The sequence below is a fragment of the Trachypithecus francoisi genome, unplaced genomic scaffold, assembly GCF_009764315.1.
Source record: "Trachypithecus francoisi isolate TF-2019V2 unplaced genomic scaffold, Tfra_2.0 Lachesis_group3, whole genome shotgun sequence".
NCBI lineage: Eukaryota > Metazoa > Chordata > Mammalia > Primates > Cercopithecidae > Trachypithecus > Trachypithecus francoisi.
The window spans coordinates 84,807,072-84,824,670 of record NW_022681468.1 but is presented as its reverse complement, the minus strand read 5'-3'; the positions used below and the strand labels follow the sequence as shown (position 1 = coordinate 84,824,670).

Below are 17,599 nucleotides of genomic sequence, written 5' to 3'. Positions count from 1 at the left end.
CGACAAGCCCTGAAGGAGAAAAGGAGCCGTGCCTCACCCCAGTGGAGGAGAGAGGTGGCTTTACCTGCAGCGGCTGTGGGGGGCCGGTTCGCCCCTCTCCCTGTCTCTCCAGCACCAGTTCCCCCTCCTCCTGTGCAACCTAACCTGATGCTCCTGCCCGCCCCGCGCCATCATTGGCTAGAGCGCTCTGCCAGTCACCAAAAGCGAGAAGACGCAAAACAGCGCAAAGGGCGGGACTATGAGGAGCTCCCTTCCCCCCTCCCCCGCAGGTTAGGTTGAGAGCGCACGGAGAGGCCTATCCGGTTTCTAAGGCCGAGGCGAAGCCTGCAGCTTGCTTGAAAAAAGGGGGCTGGCCAGAGGAACAGTCTCATAGTACGCGAAACCAGTCCTGGAGATTAAATTCCCTACCATCCACACTGTATTCTTCACCCTAAAGAGTATAAACTTGGGAGGGAGGGTTCCGCGCTAGGCCAGCTCCGCCTCCCTCTGAATCCCCGGCCTTCTAGCAGCCCTGTCAACCCCTCTCCTGTAGTGACTACACTGTATCCCACTACCCAATAAAAGGGGCCAAATCTTCTTCCCTCCATCGTGGGAGACAGCCCAGTTGGAATATGGGGCCTTTTAAAACACTCTTTCTGCCACAACACATAAGGCTGCCGCATTTTTGACACTCCGACCCTTCGATACCAATATGACTTTTTAGACAGTAATTCCTGGGGCCCTCTAACAATTCCCGACCCTTAGCCCCCTCGAAACAAACACTCCTTACCCTCTAAACTCGGTTTCCTGTTCTCCCATCTCTTGAAACTCAGCCCATTTGACCTTTTAATCAGTGTCCACTTTGCGATGTCACTTGAAATCACTCTAGTTCCCAGTGAGACTAGTCAACCCCCGAATGATGGTGTGCAACCTTAAATCCACCAAAGTTTTTTTTTTTCTTTTTTGAGACAGAGTCTCACTCTGTTGCCCAGGCTGCAGTGTAGTGGTGCAATCTTGGCTCACTGCAACCTTCACCTCCCGTGTTCAAGCGATTCTCTTGCCTCAGCCTCCCGAGTAGCTGGGATTACAGGTGCCTGCCACCACACCCAGCTAATTTTTGTATTTTTAGTAGAAACAGGGTTTCACTATGTTGGCTAGGCTGGTCTCTAACTCCTGACCTCAAGTGATCCACCCACCCCGGCCTCCTCAAGTGCTGGGATTACAGGTGTGAGCCATCACGCCCAGTAAGTACACTGTTATTAAAAAGAGCAATTTGGCCAGGTGCGGTGATGGCTCATGCCTGCAATCCCAGCACTTTGAGAGGCCGAGGTGGGCAGATCGCTGGTACCCAGGAGTTTGAGACCAGCCTGGGCATTATACTAAGACCTAGTCTCTTTAAAAAAAAAAAAAAAATTAAGAAAGATGCCGGGCGCAGTGGCTCACACTTGTAATCCCAGCACTTTGGGAGAGTGAGGTGGGCAGACCACGAGATCAAGAGATCTAGACCATCCTGGTCAACATGGTGAAACTCTGTCTCTACTAAAAATACAAAAATTACTGGGCGTGGTGGCATTCGCCTGTAGTCCCAGCTGCTTGGGAAGCTGAGGCAGGAGAATCGCTTGAACCCAGGAGGCAGAGGTTGCAGTAAGCCGAGATCATGCCACTGCACTCCAGCCTGGTGACAGAGCAAGACTCTGTCTCCAAAAAAAAAAAAAAGAGCAAAAAAAGGCCAGGTGCAGTGGCTCACACCTGTAGTCTCAGCATTTTGGGAGGCCAAGGTGGGCAGATCACTCGAGGCCAGGAGTTTGAGATTAGCTTGGCCAACATAGTGAAACCCCAGCTCTATTAAAAATACAAAAACTGGCTGGGAGTGGTGGCACCCACGTGTAGTCCCAGCTACTGTGGAGAGTGAGGCACGAGGATTGCTTGAATCCAGCAGTGAGCCAAGATCATGCCAATGCACTCCAGCCTGAGCAACAGAGTGAGACAATGTCTCAAAAAAGAAAAAAAAAAAAAGGGCGGCTTATCTCCTGATCATTAGTTTCCTCTGAAAGTATCCTCAACATTGATATCCTATTTTCTTATACTCTAAGGACACAAATTAGGAAAATCAATTTGCTTTAGATCTCCTATTTTTAAAGATCCTAGCATTACCACTGTCACTAAAAACACCTAATTACCACTCCTGTAAACAGCAATACTGTTTTCCCATTCACTGTGGCTCGAAACCTCAACAGTCTCTAAAACTTGCCCCTGTAGCCACCATCCAATCATTTGCCAAGTGTCACTTATTCTCTTACAATATATAACAAAGATTTTGGAGCTGCCAAAGACTCTGTCAACCTTCTTAGTGTATAATGAGAAAACTGAGGCTTAAAGAGTTGAATGTTTGACTATGAAACTAAGTGGCAAGTTAGGATTCATACATCTGACTCCTATTTCTACTGCCATCTCCCTTACTTATGTAGTCGCTTGTATAAGAGAAAAGCCTCATAAATAATCTCTCTACTCACCCTACTAATCCATTCTGCAACCAGATTAATATCCTAAAACACAGAATGGCCAAATCAGACTCGTGCTTGAAAATTTTCAAAGGCTCCCAATTACTTAAGACAACATCTTATCTTTCCAGTCTTATTTTCCACTATTTGTCTACATATACTTGCTAGCCAAAAAAATGACAAATTACTATTGTCATATTTTTTCTAATCTGAGCCTAATATTGCTGCCTTCAAATTACACACATCTTTGTTTCTTTGCATTACCAAAATCTTACTTACTGTCCTCTAAGTTCAACATCAAATGCCTCTTAATTTATTACTTCAATATGTATTGAGTACATAACATGCCAAGTAATCTGCTAGTATTAGGGATCCAAAAACAAATAAGACATAATCCCTACCCTCAACTCACAGTAAGTAAGAGTGCATTTGTGTATGTATGTGGGAAGAGGGTAAAGAGTAGGCAGTATGACAATAGTGACAAATAAAAACAATTATAATACAAGGTGATACATTCAATAAAACCAGCAGGGGCTTAGTAGTTTCTTTTTTATGTTGTTGGTTTTTTTTCTTGGGAAGGAGTCTCACTCTGTTGCCTAGGCTGGAGTGCAGTGGTGCAATCTCGGCTCATCGCAACCTCTGCCTCTTGGGTTCAAGCGATTCTCCTGCCTCAGCCTCCTGAGTAGCTGGAATTACAGGTGTCCACCACCATGCCCAGCTAATTTCTGTATTTTTAGTAGAGATGAGGTTTCACCAGTTGGCCAGGCTGGTCTTGAACTACTGACCTCAGGTGTTCCACCCGCCTCAGCCTCCCAAAGCGTTGGGATTACAGGCGTGAGCCACCGAGTCCAGCCAAGGAAGTAGTTTCTTAAACAATGAAGAAAGGTTACCAGGTGGAAGGGAAAGGTGGGCTGTAAGAAAGGGATATTCAGGCAACAGGGACAGTAAGAGGGAAGGCAAAACAAAGCATAGCAATGAGAAACAGCATGAAACATGTAGAGGAAACTCTAGTTCTGTAGTTCAGCCTTGCTAAAGTGTAAATCGCAAAGAAGGAACTGGATGGAGACGAAGTTGAAGGGATAGGTAAGGGCCAGAGCGTGGAGAGCCTTGAATAACATATTAAGACATTTTCTTACAGGTGGATTAGGAGCCACTGAAACATGGAATAACATAATCAGAATTACATGTTGTTTAGCTAACTCTGGCTTTAGGGGGTGAGAGGAAACAGGACACAGAAGCAGTTAGGAGGCTGTTATAAGAGACCAGAAAGGAGTTGTATGGTGAATATTTGCTGGGGTTTTTTTTTTTCTGCTCAGCAATCAAAAGGCCCCTTCCTATATTTTCCATGGAAAGCTGGATCTTATCTCCCCATATGGAGCCTGGGGAGATAGGGCTCAATCACCTCCTCCCCTTCCTAGCAAAGAAGAAGTATGCCTGCACATGACCTAGGCTACTTTAAGTGGATACTCCTGCTGGGGAAGTCTTGACTTTGCAGGAGTAATGCAAAGACCCAGGACCAACCAGTTAGACAATATTTGGCAATGGCAGACACTAGAGTCCAACTGTAGCATCCTATATAGACTGGTCAGCGGTGTGACCTTGACCTTTTCTTTGGTCTTCCCTCCTTTGATTTCATACCGTTCTTTAAACCAGGTTCTCTAACATTCCCATTACTTTTTTGAGCCATTCAATAGCCTTCCAATAAATTTTCTTTCTGCTTAAGTTAGCCAAAAGATGATCCCTGTTGTTTGCAACCAAGAATCCTAACACAATGATTAGGGCCTAAATTATAGCAATATGGTTCAAAAGATAGTGATGGAATTTTTTATTGGCCTTTTGCTAAGATCAAGTTTTAAAAATCATAATGGGAGGGAAACGACAGAGCCAGAAACACTTAGGGGATAAAAAATCAGAAGAACCTGGAGTTCAGAGGGAAAGAGGAATAGTTTAGCCATATCAAAAATGAGCTGCCTATAGTATGTTAAGTAGTGACATTCAGTAGGAGGTTGATGTATGAGTCTAAAAGTCCGGCTTGGAGATAGATTTTGATAGTTATTTGCAACTAAGTGGTAGCTGTAAAAGTGGAGATTACCCAGGGAATGTGAAGAGCAGACCAAGGATAAAAAAAACTGCAAGGCTGGGAGGCCAAGGCTGGAGAATTGCTTGAGCCCAGGAGTTTGAGATCAGCCTGGGTAACAAAGAGACACTGTTTCTACAAAAAAAACCCAAAAAATTTAATTAGGGCGGGTGCAGTGGCTCATGCCTGTAATCCCAGCACTGGGAGGTGGAGGCAGGGGGATTGCTTAAGCCCAAGAGTTCAAGACCAGCCTGGGCAACATGGTGAAACCCTGTCTCTAAAAAAAATACAAAAATTAGCCAGGCGTGTGACACAGGCCTATAGACCCAGCTGTTTTGAGGGCTGAGGCAGGAGGATTGCCTGAGTCCGGGAAGCTGAGGTTGTAGTGAGTCAAGACTGTGCCACTGTACTTTAGCCTGGGCAACAGAGTCTGACCCTGTCTCAAAATAAAATTTAAAAAAAAAATGAACCAGGCATGGTGGCACATGCTGTGGTCTCAGCTACTTGGGAGGCTAAGGCAGGAGGATTGCTTAAGGCTGCAGTGAGCCAAGTTCATGACACTATTCTAGCCTGGGTGACAGAGACCCTATCGGAAAGGAGAGAAGAGAGAGGGGAGGAGAAGGGAGGAGAGGAGAGGAGCGGGGAGGGCGAGGAGAGGGGAGAAAGGAAAGAAAGGAAGAAAGAAAGAGAACAACTGCACAAATATTGTTGGGAGAGACAAGAGAATGTTAATGTCTGTGAAGAACTGGAGAACCCATATCCATTCTGAAGAATGTAGCTGCAATTCACCTCTAATTAAGTCCTGCCAAATGGAAACACATATCCAAGGTTAAAAGAAAACTTCAGATTTTCCAAAAGTCAGAAATGTAGAGTTTTATGGAAAATCTTTTAGGTTTTGACTGTAAATAACTATTGTTTTAAGAAAACTAAACACTATGCAGGATAAAGAAAACACTTAGCTAGGGCGCGGTGGCTCACGCCTGTAATCCCAGCCCTTTGGGAGGCTGAGGTGGGCGGATCATGAGGTCAGGAGATTGAGACCATCCTGGCTAACACAGTGAAATGCCATCTCTACTAAAAATAGAAAACATCAGCCAGGCGTGGTGGCGGGCGCCTGTAGTCCCAGTTACTCAGGAGGCTGAGGCAGGAGAATGGCGTGAACCCGGGAGGTGGAGCTTGCAGTGAGTCGAGATTGCGCCACTGCACTCCAGCCTGGGTGACAGTGTGAGACTCCGTCTCAAAATAAATAAATAAATAAATAAATAAATAAATAAATAAATAAAAAGAAAAAGAAAGAAAACACTTAGCTGGAGACCCAACTGAGATTTTTAGTGGGGTGAGAAAAGCTGAGGAGGAACCCAGGAGAACATCAGAAATTAAGAATCAGAATAATGCCTTCTTAAGCAGGTAGGGAAAAAACAGCTAGAGAAGTAAGACAGTGCAGTGTCACAGAGGCAGAGAGTAGATATTTGCAGGGGAAGAGTGATCAATTACATCAAACAAAGCAAAAATGTCCAACAATATAAGAACTTTAAAATGTCCACTGGATGTAATAATTGAAAGCCTTTCTGATACCTACTTTCCACTGTCAAACCAGAAGTAATCTGTCCATGTGAGTTTTCATAGCATTATGTGTAGTCCTCTTTTAGGATAATTACCTTTTACTTTATATTTTACTTACATTTGTACATGGAATAATGAGCTTTGAAGTCCAAGGGACCTGGGTTCAAATTTCTGTCCCATCAAGAAAATTAACTTTTCTGAGTCTAGCTCATTCCTCTACATAAAGTGGATAACAGTATTAAGTTACAGGGACATTTATGAGGATTAATGAAACAACAGGCACAGTATTTGACACATAACTGCTAAGTCCTAGTAGGTACTCGACAAATGTTGTTGGATAAATTGGAAAAGAAATTGTTTTTGCCAATATCTGTACCTAGCATATAGTAATAAGCCTGAGAGAGGATCACTACCTAGATTAATGGCCTCCAAAATAGTTTAGCTTCAGTTGGCTAATACCTATGAGCTTGAGTGCACACTCTAGCTCTCTCTCCCTTTATATTAAATCTAATTTAAGGTGAACAGGAATAGCTACATTCTAGATGCTAGAGTCTGAAGATCATGTTCAACTAAATGGCTTTGGTCAGCCTAAGCCTGTTCTAGATGTTCTATGTCACTAGTATCCAATTTTGAGTGGTGAGACTTCACACTCTAAAGGATCCAAGGAAGGGTCATAAAAATTGCAATAACACTACTCTCACCCTCAAATGTATTGTTTTCCCATGGCTTACAGGACACCACACTTTTCAAGTTTTCCTTCAATCTATGTAACCACTGTTTTTTTTTAAAAACCATTTATTTGCTACTTTTTTCCTATACCACCCCTTTAATTGAAGTTCACTTTGGTCCTAGGCCTTCTTTTCATTCTATACTTCCTTTTCAAGGATGTCTAATTCCAATACATCACCTCAATTATTATTATTTTCTTCAATAAATTATATGCTTATGTCTCTCACATCTCTGGGCAAGATGTCACCTTTGAACCTTAGATCTGTATATCCCTCTGCTTACTCCATAGTTTTTCTTGGTAGACTCTCCAGTTCCCCCATCCTCATCCCACCACCACATGTGCACATACACAAACTGGTCATCATTCTCCAGCATCTCCTATCCAGTCATGGTTGCACAGACCAGAAACCTACCTTACTACCCGTACCCAATATTTTAAATTCCCATCTTTACCTCCTAAATATCCCTCAAATCCATCTACTTCTGCCTTTATTACCCTTTGGCTCAAAAGATGGCCCAATTTACCATCTTCATTTCCCTGGACTATTGCAATTACCTTCTAACTGGTTCTCTTCCATTCTGCCACTTTAATTCTTATTTATCCTTCAGAGCTAATTTCAACAAAAAGTTGGGCCAGGCGCAGTGGCTCACGCCTGCAATACCAGCACTTCGGGAGGCCGAGGTGGGTGGATCATAAGGTCAGGGATGTAAGACCTGCCTGGTCAAGATGGTGAAACCCTGGCTGGGTGTGGTGGCTCACATCTGTAATCCCAGCATTTTGGAGACTGAGGCAGGTGGATCACCTGAGGTCAGGAGTTCAAGACTAGCCTGGACAACATGGCGAAACCCCATCTCTACTAAAAACAAATTTTAAAAAAAATTAGCCAAGCGTGGTGGTGTGCGCCTGTAATCCCAGCTACCCGGGAGGCTGAGGCGGGAGAATTGCTTGAACCCAGGAGGCAGAGGTTGCAGTGAGTCAAAATCGTGCCACTGCACTCCAGCCTGGGCAACAGAGCAGGATTCGGTCTCAAAAAACAAACAAACAAACAAAAAAAGTGAGCTGGGCGCAGTGGCTCACACCTGTAATCCCAGCACTTTGGGAGGCCAAGGCAGGTAGATCACGAGGTCAGGAGTTTGAGACCAGCCTGGCCAAGATGGTGAAACCCCGTCTCTACTAAAAATACAAAAATTAGCTGGGCGTGGTGGCAGGCACCTGTAATCCCAGCTACTTGGGACGCTGAGGCAGGAGAATCACTTGAACCTGCGAGGGGGAGGTAGCAGAGAGCCGAGATCATGCCACTGCACTCCAGCCCGGCAACAGAGCGAGACTCCGTCTCAAAAAAAAGATGGTGAAATCACGTCTCTACTAAAACTACAAAAATTAGCCAGGTGCGGTGGCAGGCACCTGTAATCCCAGCTACTTGGGAGGCTGAGGCAGGAGAATTGCTTGAACCCGGGCAGCAGAGGTTGCAGTGAGCCAAGATCATGCCACTGCACTCCAGCATGGGTAACACAGTGAGATTCCGTCTCGGAAAAAAAAAAGAAAAGAAAAAAGTTTTCCTTGATTTCCCAGACTAGTAACAGCTAAAATTGTTGAATGTACATTACATGCCAGGCACTCTTCTAAGCAATGAAAATGTATTAACATATTTAATTTTCTTTCTTTTTTTTTTTTTTTGAGACAGGGTATCATTCTGTCACCCAAGCTGGAGGGCAGTGGCACCATCTCGGCTCACTGCAACCTCTGCCTTCCAGGCTCAAGCAATTCCTCTGCTTCAGCCTCCCAAGCAGCTGGGACAACAGGCACACACCACTATGCTCAGCTAGTTTTGCATTTTTGGTAGAGATGGAGTTTCGCCATGTTGCCCAGGCTGGTCTGGAACTCCTGGCCTCAAGTGATTGGCCGGCCTCAGCTTCCCAAAGTGCTGGTATTACTTTGGCATGAGCCACAGCTCCTGGCCTCTTACTTAATTTTCTTAACAAGATTAAAATAACTATCTCTATTTCACAGATGTAGAAACTGAGGCACAAAGAGATAATACCTTGCCCAATATCCTACAGCTAGTGAAAAGTGGTATCAGATTCAAATTTAGGCAGTGTAGCTCCAGAAGACACATTCTTAACCACTGTACTATACTGTGCTCTAGGTTACATGCCCCATTATCAATTCTTTTATAACATCCAGTACTTCTCCTTTGTTGTAGAGATTGAATAACTGATTATATAATTAACTGTTTGATGTCTACTCCCTCTCCCCCATTACAATGCAAGTTCCACAAGGGTAAGGGCTCGCGTATGGCTTGTCCATTACAGTATTCCCTTTGCTTATCGGGTGATAATGGGCATTCAATGTATTTTTGTTGAAGGAATGCACTGAACTTCTATTCGAAGGTGTGTGGGAGGGAGGTTTCTGAACCAAAGCAATGGCTTCCCTCACTCAGACTGCATGACAGCAAAAGGGGAGTAGCACAGTTTCCTACTAGAAACATTCAGAAGAAGTATCATAAAATCACAAGCACCTTCACTTTTTAGTAGCTGTAGCAGACACAGCTTTTACATAGAGCAAAAGGGGTTGTATGGCACTACACATAAAAGACTGTTTCTTAGAGTGAGGTACTCGCTGTTGACAGTAATGAAATGTTAGTTACCCCATTAGGTTTAGGACTATAATGCCTCAATGGTGACCAATTCCAGCTGTGGTCAGAAGTGAATGGATGATACTATATCCTTTTTTTTTTTTTTTGAGACAGGGTCTCCCTCTGTTGCCCAGGTTGGAATGCAGCAGCACAATCTCGGCTCACTGCATCCTCCTCCTCCAGGGTTCAAGCGATTCTCCCACTTCAGCCTCCTGTGTAGCTGGGATTACAGGCACGTACCACCACGCCTGGTTAATTTTTGTATTTTTAGTAGAGACGGGGTTTAACCATATTGGTCAGGCTTCTCTCAAACTCCCGACCTCAGGTGATTAACCCACCTCAGCCTCCCAAATTGCTAGGATTACAGGTGTGAGCCACTGTGCCCGGCCGGATGACACTATATCCTTATGACTCAAAAACAGAGCATCGATTCTTTTCTTTTTTTCTAAGTCAACCTCATTGTACATTTTTTCCCCAGTAAAATCCTCAAGTTTTGGCCTAAGTCTGAAGACAGAAAGTAAGAGCCTAATCTTTGTGGAACATTAGACTTAGGTCAAGTTTGGACTGGATCTGGAGAAGCTGCTCTTCACTAGCTCATGGTCACTAAGGTGAAAATAATACTCTGTGCTCTAGATGAGAAATCTCTAACTGGGCCAATGTTCACCTTATACTACCACTTTTGGGGATCCAACATAGTAACAATATATATTAATTTAGGTAACAGATTCCTGTCCTCTTCATGCTCCCCCACATGCATTCCTGCATGCCCTATTTTAACTGAGCCAAGTACACATAAATGTATTCAGCCTAATAGAAAAATAAAAATATTTACTTAATTCAACCAGAGGCTATAAGGAATTGTTTTCACTGCAACAATTATGCTAAAAGAGTATGTGTGGGAGGAGAAACATCATAAAGCACTGTTATTATCAGACTTGTGCCTAAAAACTGACCCCAGTGACATGGGATTCATGAAATTTTAATGGGCTAAACTGACTTGCATTGGCTAAAAAAGTGAGTTACATGCAACACTGACCAAGTCATTTTCCCCGTACAGCTTAAAGTATTTCACATCATCTTATCTTCAAAATAACTAAGTTAAATAAAAGAAACAAACTATTTATTCTTTTCCCTTTTAACAGAGATACAAAGACAAAAATAAATCTTACATTCTCAAGGTTCTACAATTGCTAAAGGCACAGCTTTAACAGGCTACTGAATATCTACCTACCTGTCTAGTGTTCTGGTCAAAGACAGTTTGCACACAGGGGTCAGCACTGAACTTTTTTTTTTTTTTTTTGAGATGCAGTCTCACTCAGTCGCCCAGGCTGGAGTGCAGTGGCTCAATCTCAGCTCACTGAAAGCTCCGCCTCCCAGATTCAAGCGATTCTCCTGCCTCAGCCTCCTGAGTAGCTGGGACTACAGGCACGCCACCACACCCAGCTAATTTTTTTTTTTTAATTTTTAGTAGAGACAGGGGTTTCACCATGTTGGTATGGCTGGTCTCAAACTCCTGACCTCTTGATCCGCCTGCATCGGCCTCCCAAAGTGCTGGGATTACAGGCGTGAGCCACCGTGCCTGGCCCAGCACTTAATTTTTAAAAGGAGGGAGGCTGGGCCGGGCACAGTGGCTCACGAATGCAATCCCAGTACTTTGGGGGGCCGAGGCGGGCGGATCACGAGGTCAGGAGATTGAGACCATCCTGGCTAACATGGTGAAACCCTCTTTCTACTAAAAATCCAAAAAATTAGCCGGGAGTGGTGATACAAGGGCGCCACCTCCCGCTACTCGGGAGGCCGAGGCAGGACAACGGTGGGAACCCCGGAGGCGGAGCTTGCAGTGAGACGAGATCGCACTACTGCACTCCAGCCTGGGCGACAGAGCAAGACTCTGTCTCAAAATTAATTAATTAATTAATTAATTAAATTAAAAGGAGGGAGGCTGGATAATAAATGGGGCTTTGAAGTCAGACCAGAGTTCCTCTTACTCTTGGTTGTGTTACCTAACCTCACAGTCTTTTTTTATTTTCCCTGTAAAATGAAACTAGCACCACATACATTTCAGAGTTATTCTAAAAATTAAAAGATAACATACAATGCTTGGCACATAGCAGGCAAATAAAAAGGAATTTATTATTCTCCATCCAATATTTTAAAACAGTACCACTGAAGGCTTCTCTCAAAGCAAAATTACTCCTCAGAGACTTGGCAGAGCTGATCTGTTAGGTAGAATGGAGGGATACCGAAATAGATGTAAAAGTTTCACAATTATATGGCAGGACTGCTGGGCAGGATGAAAGCACTCCAGTACTACCGTGCTGAGAAAGCAGCACAAGTCTTTAACATCATAATCATGAAACAGATTTCAACCAGCGCTTGTGATCTAGAGTCACATCCCAGGTAATTCAACTAATCACTTTTATGTTTGTAGGAATATGTCAGTGTCTATTTCTTAAGTATTCCATTTACTTCACAATACCTGCTTGTGGTAACTTTCAGCTTCCAACTGACTAGACTGTCCCTTGGTAGTTCACATGCCCAGATCCAGCTTACTTAGTTTTTGACTCCCATGACTTTCAGGAGCGTAGTGAAAAAAAGTAACCATTGCTATACTATATATTTAAAATTTCATTTAAAAAAGGTCCCAACAGCAGTCATATTTGTAAAACACACAAAAGCACTACATTTTATAGGAGAATTTATATGCAAATTAAGGAAAAACTGACTAATGTGCCCCACACCCAGAAAGGGGGGAAAAACAAGAATGACTGGGTACTGAGTAGAAGAAATGAAAAATACTGAGTAAAAGTTCAATGTTCATGTAACTTGCTAGCCCCTATTCAAAAACCCACTAATTTGTGCAGCAGCAACAGAAAATGAAAAAAAAGATGAAAAAATTCAAAAATCCAGAAACACCTTACCATTCACGCTGTTTACTTAGATATATGTGTATCTGATAAAATCATGTTTCATACACGAAATTCTGTTATGATTTGGGTCTATCTAAATAGGCAGCCAAACTATAGAAATCATTGGTTTCTTCTAGAACTAACCAAAAGAAATTCCCATATCACTAATATGACAATGTTCTTCTAAATAACCATGTCCCAAAGAAATAATCCCCAAAGATATAGTGCATCCCCAAAGTATGTAGTGGAAGAAAAAAAGAAAGCAGGAAATTCCAAATGTTTCTGTAATAACACAAGAGACAATTTGAGAAACCTTAAACATTTTACAACTCTCAACTGAGCACTGTGATATGGGCCGGCCTATAACCCCAGCTACTTGGGAGGCTGAGACTACTTGGGCCAAAAAGTTTGAGGTTGCAGTAAGCTATATAATTGCACCACTGCACTCCAGCCTACATAACAAACAGAGTAAGATCCTGTCTCTTAAAATAAACAAAAACAAACAAAGCAAAAACAGAAAAAAAAGAAAAAAAATGTGTAAGACCTTATAGCTGTTGAGTATCCTTCTCTCAAATAAAATTAAAAATTCAGTTACTATATATCCTGTATTGGAAAGCTACTGACATAGTCTTAGAAGAATTACAGACTCTGAAAACAAAAAGGTGTTATTAGGAAATTACTAATCACTGGAATATTGAGACACTACCCAAAGGATTGGCACTATCACATTTAAGGTGCTAACATACAAGGGAGCAATGAAGCACAGTCCTCGTAAATTATCTGATAATTTCAGTAGCATGCTATTTAATTATCTTTTTAAAATGAAATAAACAACAAATAAAATGAAGTCATATATAATAAATATCTATGGACATATTAATATATTAATATACAAAGGAAAGAAAATCAGGGATATTTCACTTCTTAAAATGACAAGGTCAACTCTTTCTTAATAATTACACATAACAGGGCCGGGCGCGGTGGCTCAAGCCTGTAATCCCAGCACTTTGGGAGGCCGAGACGGGTGGATCACGAGGTCAGGAGATCGAGACCATCCTGGCTAACACGGTGAAACCCCGTCTCTACTAAAAAAAATACAAAAAATTAGCCGGGCGATGTGGCGGGCGCCTGTGGTCCCAGCTACTCGGGAGGCTGAGGCGAGAGAATGGCATAAACCCGGGAGGCGGAGCTTGCAGTGAGCTGAGATCCGGCCACTGCACTCCAGCCTGGGCGACAGAGCGAGACTCCGTCTCAAAAAAAAAAAAAAATAATTACACATAACAGTAAATCATAGTTCTGAAAACTTTTTCCAAACAAACTAGTGAGAATATACTACAGGAGAATCTGAATTTGAAGAGGCTAGAATGTTGTCTAAGATCCCTACACTGCTCCACTGCTTAAAATATATTCCTGGATCTCTCCCTGCTGAAGACTAATGTAAAAGTAATTATCAGCCAGACACAGTAGCTCACACCTATAATCCCAGCTCTTGGGGAGGCAGAAGCAGGCGGATAGCTTGAGCCCAGGAGTTTGAGACCAGCCTGGCCAACATAGTGAAACCCCGTTTCTACTAAAAACACAAAAAATTAGCTGGGCATGGTGGCACGCACCTATAGTCCCAGCTACTCAGGAGGCTGAGGCAGGAGAGTCACTTGAACCTGGGAGGCGGAGGTTGTGGTGAGCCAAGATCGCCCCATTGCACTCCAGCCTGGGCAACAGAGTGAGACTTGGTCTCAAAAAAAAAAAAAAAAAAGTAATTATCTATGCCAGGCTAATTTCTATCTATGACTGCTGGAATTTTTATTATTTTGCACCATACAATTAATGGGTAGAAATTACATGCTTTAAGTCTCCTGCTGCAACCTGAAGGCAGCAAATAAGATATTTTGAAGTTGACCATTTTGCTTCACGTTACATTAACAAACGAAGGGCCTAGTGAAGGATGGAAACTATATAATTGATAATAAAAGGGCAAAAGAAATGTTACCTAGAGAACAGCTTAATGAGAAACCTTGGAGATTAAGATACTTTGTAGTTTAAATCTAAAACATTAAGTAACTACAAAGAGGTGGACTTATTTTACAATACAAATACAATAAAAACTTTTAAGTTTCATTTAAAGTTTACTCATACACAAAACTGAGAGATTAAAGGAGAAAAAGTAACCTTTTCCAAGGCTGAAGTGATTCTCCTGCCTCAGCCTCCAGAGTAGCTGGGCCTACAGGACCGCACCACCACACCCAGCGGATTTTTGTATTTTTTTCAGTAGAGACGGGGTTTCACCATGTTGGCTAGGATGCCCGCCTTGGCCTCCCAAAGTGCTGGGATTACAGGCGTGAGCCACCACACCCAGCAAGAATGCAATAAATGTTAAATAAACTTCAGGTAAAAGAAAACTTCAGGCCAGGTGTGGTGGCTCACGCTTGTAATCCTAGCACTTTGGGAGGCTGAGGCAGGCAGATCAGCCTGAGGTCAGGAGTTTGAGACCAGCCTGGCCAACATAGTGAAACCCTGTCTCTACTAAAAATACAAAAAATTAGCCAGGCATGGTGGCACATGCCTGTAACCCCAGCTACCACTTGAACTCAGGAGGCAGAGGTTGCAGTGAGTCGAAATCACGCCACTGCACTACAGCCTGGGTGACACAGTGAGACTCGTCTCAAAAAAAAAAAAACTTCATACAACAACTTCATTACATAGAAATAAAACTGTCAGCCGGGCACAGTGGCTCACACCTGTAATCCCAGCACTTTGGGTAGCTGAGATGGGCCGATCACGAGGTCAGGAGTTAAAGACCAGCCTGGCTAATATGTTGAAACCCTGTCTCTACTGAAAATACAAAAATTAACCAGGTGTTGTGGTGCACGCCTGTAGTCCCACCTACTCGGAAGGCTGAGGCAGAAGAATCACTTGAACCTGGGAAGCGGAGCTTGCAGTGAGCAGAGAGAGCACCACTGCATTCCAGCCTGGGTGACAGAGAGAGACTCTGTCTCAAAAAAAAAAAAAAGAAATACAACTGTCAGGCTGGGTGTGGTGGCTCACACATGTAATCCCAGCACTTCGGGAGGCCAAGGTGGGAGAATCACTTGAGCCGAGGAGTTCAAGACCAGCCAGGGCAAGATGGCAAAGACCCCCGTCTCTTAAGAAAGAAACACAACTCTCATTTGGGTACTAGGTACCAAAGAAAGACTACATCTTGAACATTAGGGTCCCTTTACATTTCCTAAAAGGTTTCAGTTAAACAGAAGCAAAAATGTACAATGTCAGCGAATTAAGCAAAAAGGAAAGTGCAAAAAATCACAAGAAGATGAAAAGATCACCAACTTGGAGAGGCAAAAGAATAAAAGATCATAGATGATGAAGGGGATATAAATAAAGTGAGATAAGAAACATGATACTCTATCAGTGAATCAAATGCTAAAGGTAAAATAGTAAATATTATACCACAATGGTCACAGTAATGTAAGGACAGGTCATGCAAAGACCTGCAGATCAAGCACCTGCTCAAATGCAACTCCAGAAGTAGAGTGACTTCTAGAGATCAAAGTGGAGACTCAGAGAAATGTTTGTCTTCTGTTCTCCTCACAAGTATTAGGCTCAATGTAAGCTCAGAACATAGCTTAACTTTTTCAGAGCTGTAGACAAACAGCTCACTAAAGTATTTAATATTCATCTGAATGTTGCAGTCCTTTCACAGACGAGAATACCAAATCTTATTTCTTCAGTAAGCAAACACCGTTTTGACACCCACAAATTAATCTTATGTGGTAGTTTTGCTTAGAAAAGTGGCTCATGCCTGTAATCCCAGCACTTCGGGAGTCCGAGGCAGGAGGATCACAGGATCAGAAGTTCAAGACCAACCTGGCCAATACGGTGAAACCCCGTCTCTACTAAAAAAAAAAAAAAAAAAAATTAGCCAAGTGTGGTGGCGGGCACCTGTAATCCCAGATACTCGGGAGGCTGAGGCAGGAGAACTGCTGGAACCTGGGAAGCAGAGGTTGCAATGAACCCAGATCGTGCCATTGCACTCCAGCCTGGGTGACAGAGCAAGACTCCGTCTCAAAAAAAAGAAAACTGACAAAATCAAACGAGCAGATGCACAGGACAGATCAAACATGGAGAATACAAAAACTGTTCAAGTACTCATACATTGTTCCATTATATCCCTTATCCCAATCCATTACTCCTTTGCTATTTCACTCTTGATGTGTCGCCCAGGCTGGAATGCAATGACACGATCTTGGCTCACTGCAATCTCCACCTCCAGGGTTCGAGCGATTTTCATGTCTTGGCCTCCCATGTAGCTGGGACTAAAGATGCACGTGACCATGCCCGGCTAATTTTTTTTGCATTTTTTGTACTTTTAGAGACGGGGTTTCACCATGTTGGTCAGGCTGGTCTCGAACTCATGACTTCAAGTGATCCGCCCACCTCCACCTCCCAAAGTGCTGGGATTACAACCGTGAGCCGCGGCGCCTAGCCCACTATTTCAGTTTTAAACCTTCTCCCAAGCCTGTCTCTTCACACATGCCTACTCTCTGGCCAATGTCTTTCACTTGCCTTCAGATTCACTGGCACGCCTCTCTTGTAGCAGAAGGTCTTCTTACATGGAAAATGTTTTTCTTATCATAACTCTTTTTTTAAGGGTTGGGATAATTCCAAAGTACTTGAAATAAGTTTCTCACATCTTGCTCTATGAGGTTGACTAGGATTTGTTCTGAAACCTATTGGGTGACCAATACAAAAGAAATTCCAAAGCAGAAAACACGATCTAATTAACTAATACAGGACACTATCCAAATCACAAACTCACTTTCGATATGTAATGTGCCCCATACCAGATGACTTCAGCAGATGCTAACCTAGGCTGAGAATCCTTGCCTGAGTCGACAAACTCAGAAAAGCATGGAGATGAAACGATCTGTAGACACTGGTGTGATGGTAGAGGATGGAGCAGACACTGATAAGGCAGCTCCCCTGGCTTGTGTTTGGGGCGCTCCGCTCTTTATTCTTTAATAGAAAAAGACAGAGTTCTAAATCTCTGCCTTATGGCTCACTTTGCTTAGCCATACAAAAGAGATCGGTCCACTATATACCTTTTCTGTGAAGACCCTAATCACTTCAAGACTGTCGCTTAAAAAGCAAGAGACTGCTGCATTTGCACAGCTTCTGCAGGGAAATTCCCTGCGACACTAGAGACAGGTA

At 43.2% G+C, this 17,599-nt stretch overlaps 1 protein-coding gene across 12 annotated transcripts in view; it reads right to left on the bottom strand.

The window, feature by feature from the left end:
• Positions 1-17,599, bottom strand: part of CHD8 (chromodomain helicase DNA binding protein 8) — a 69,564-nt gene that overhangs the window by 51,177 nt on the left and 788 nt on the right. For 2 of the 12 annotated variants that reach the window (XM_033188633.1, XM_033188638.1), the window contains exon 1: positions 65-165. The exons of 4 other annotated variants lie outside the window; for them this stretch is intronic. The gene's annotated coding sequence lies outside the window, so the exon portion shown is untranslated. Of the gene's footprint in view, positions 1-64; positions 173-17,599 lie in introns of those variants that run through there. 6 more of the 12 variants (XM_033188640.1, XM_033188636.1, XM_033188641.1 and 3 more) reach the window with 6 other exon arrangements.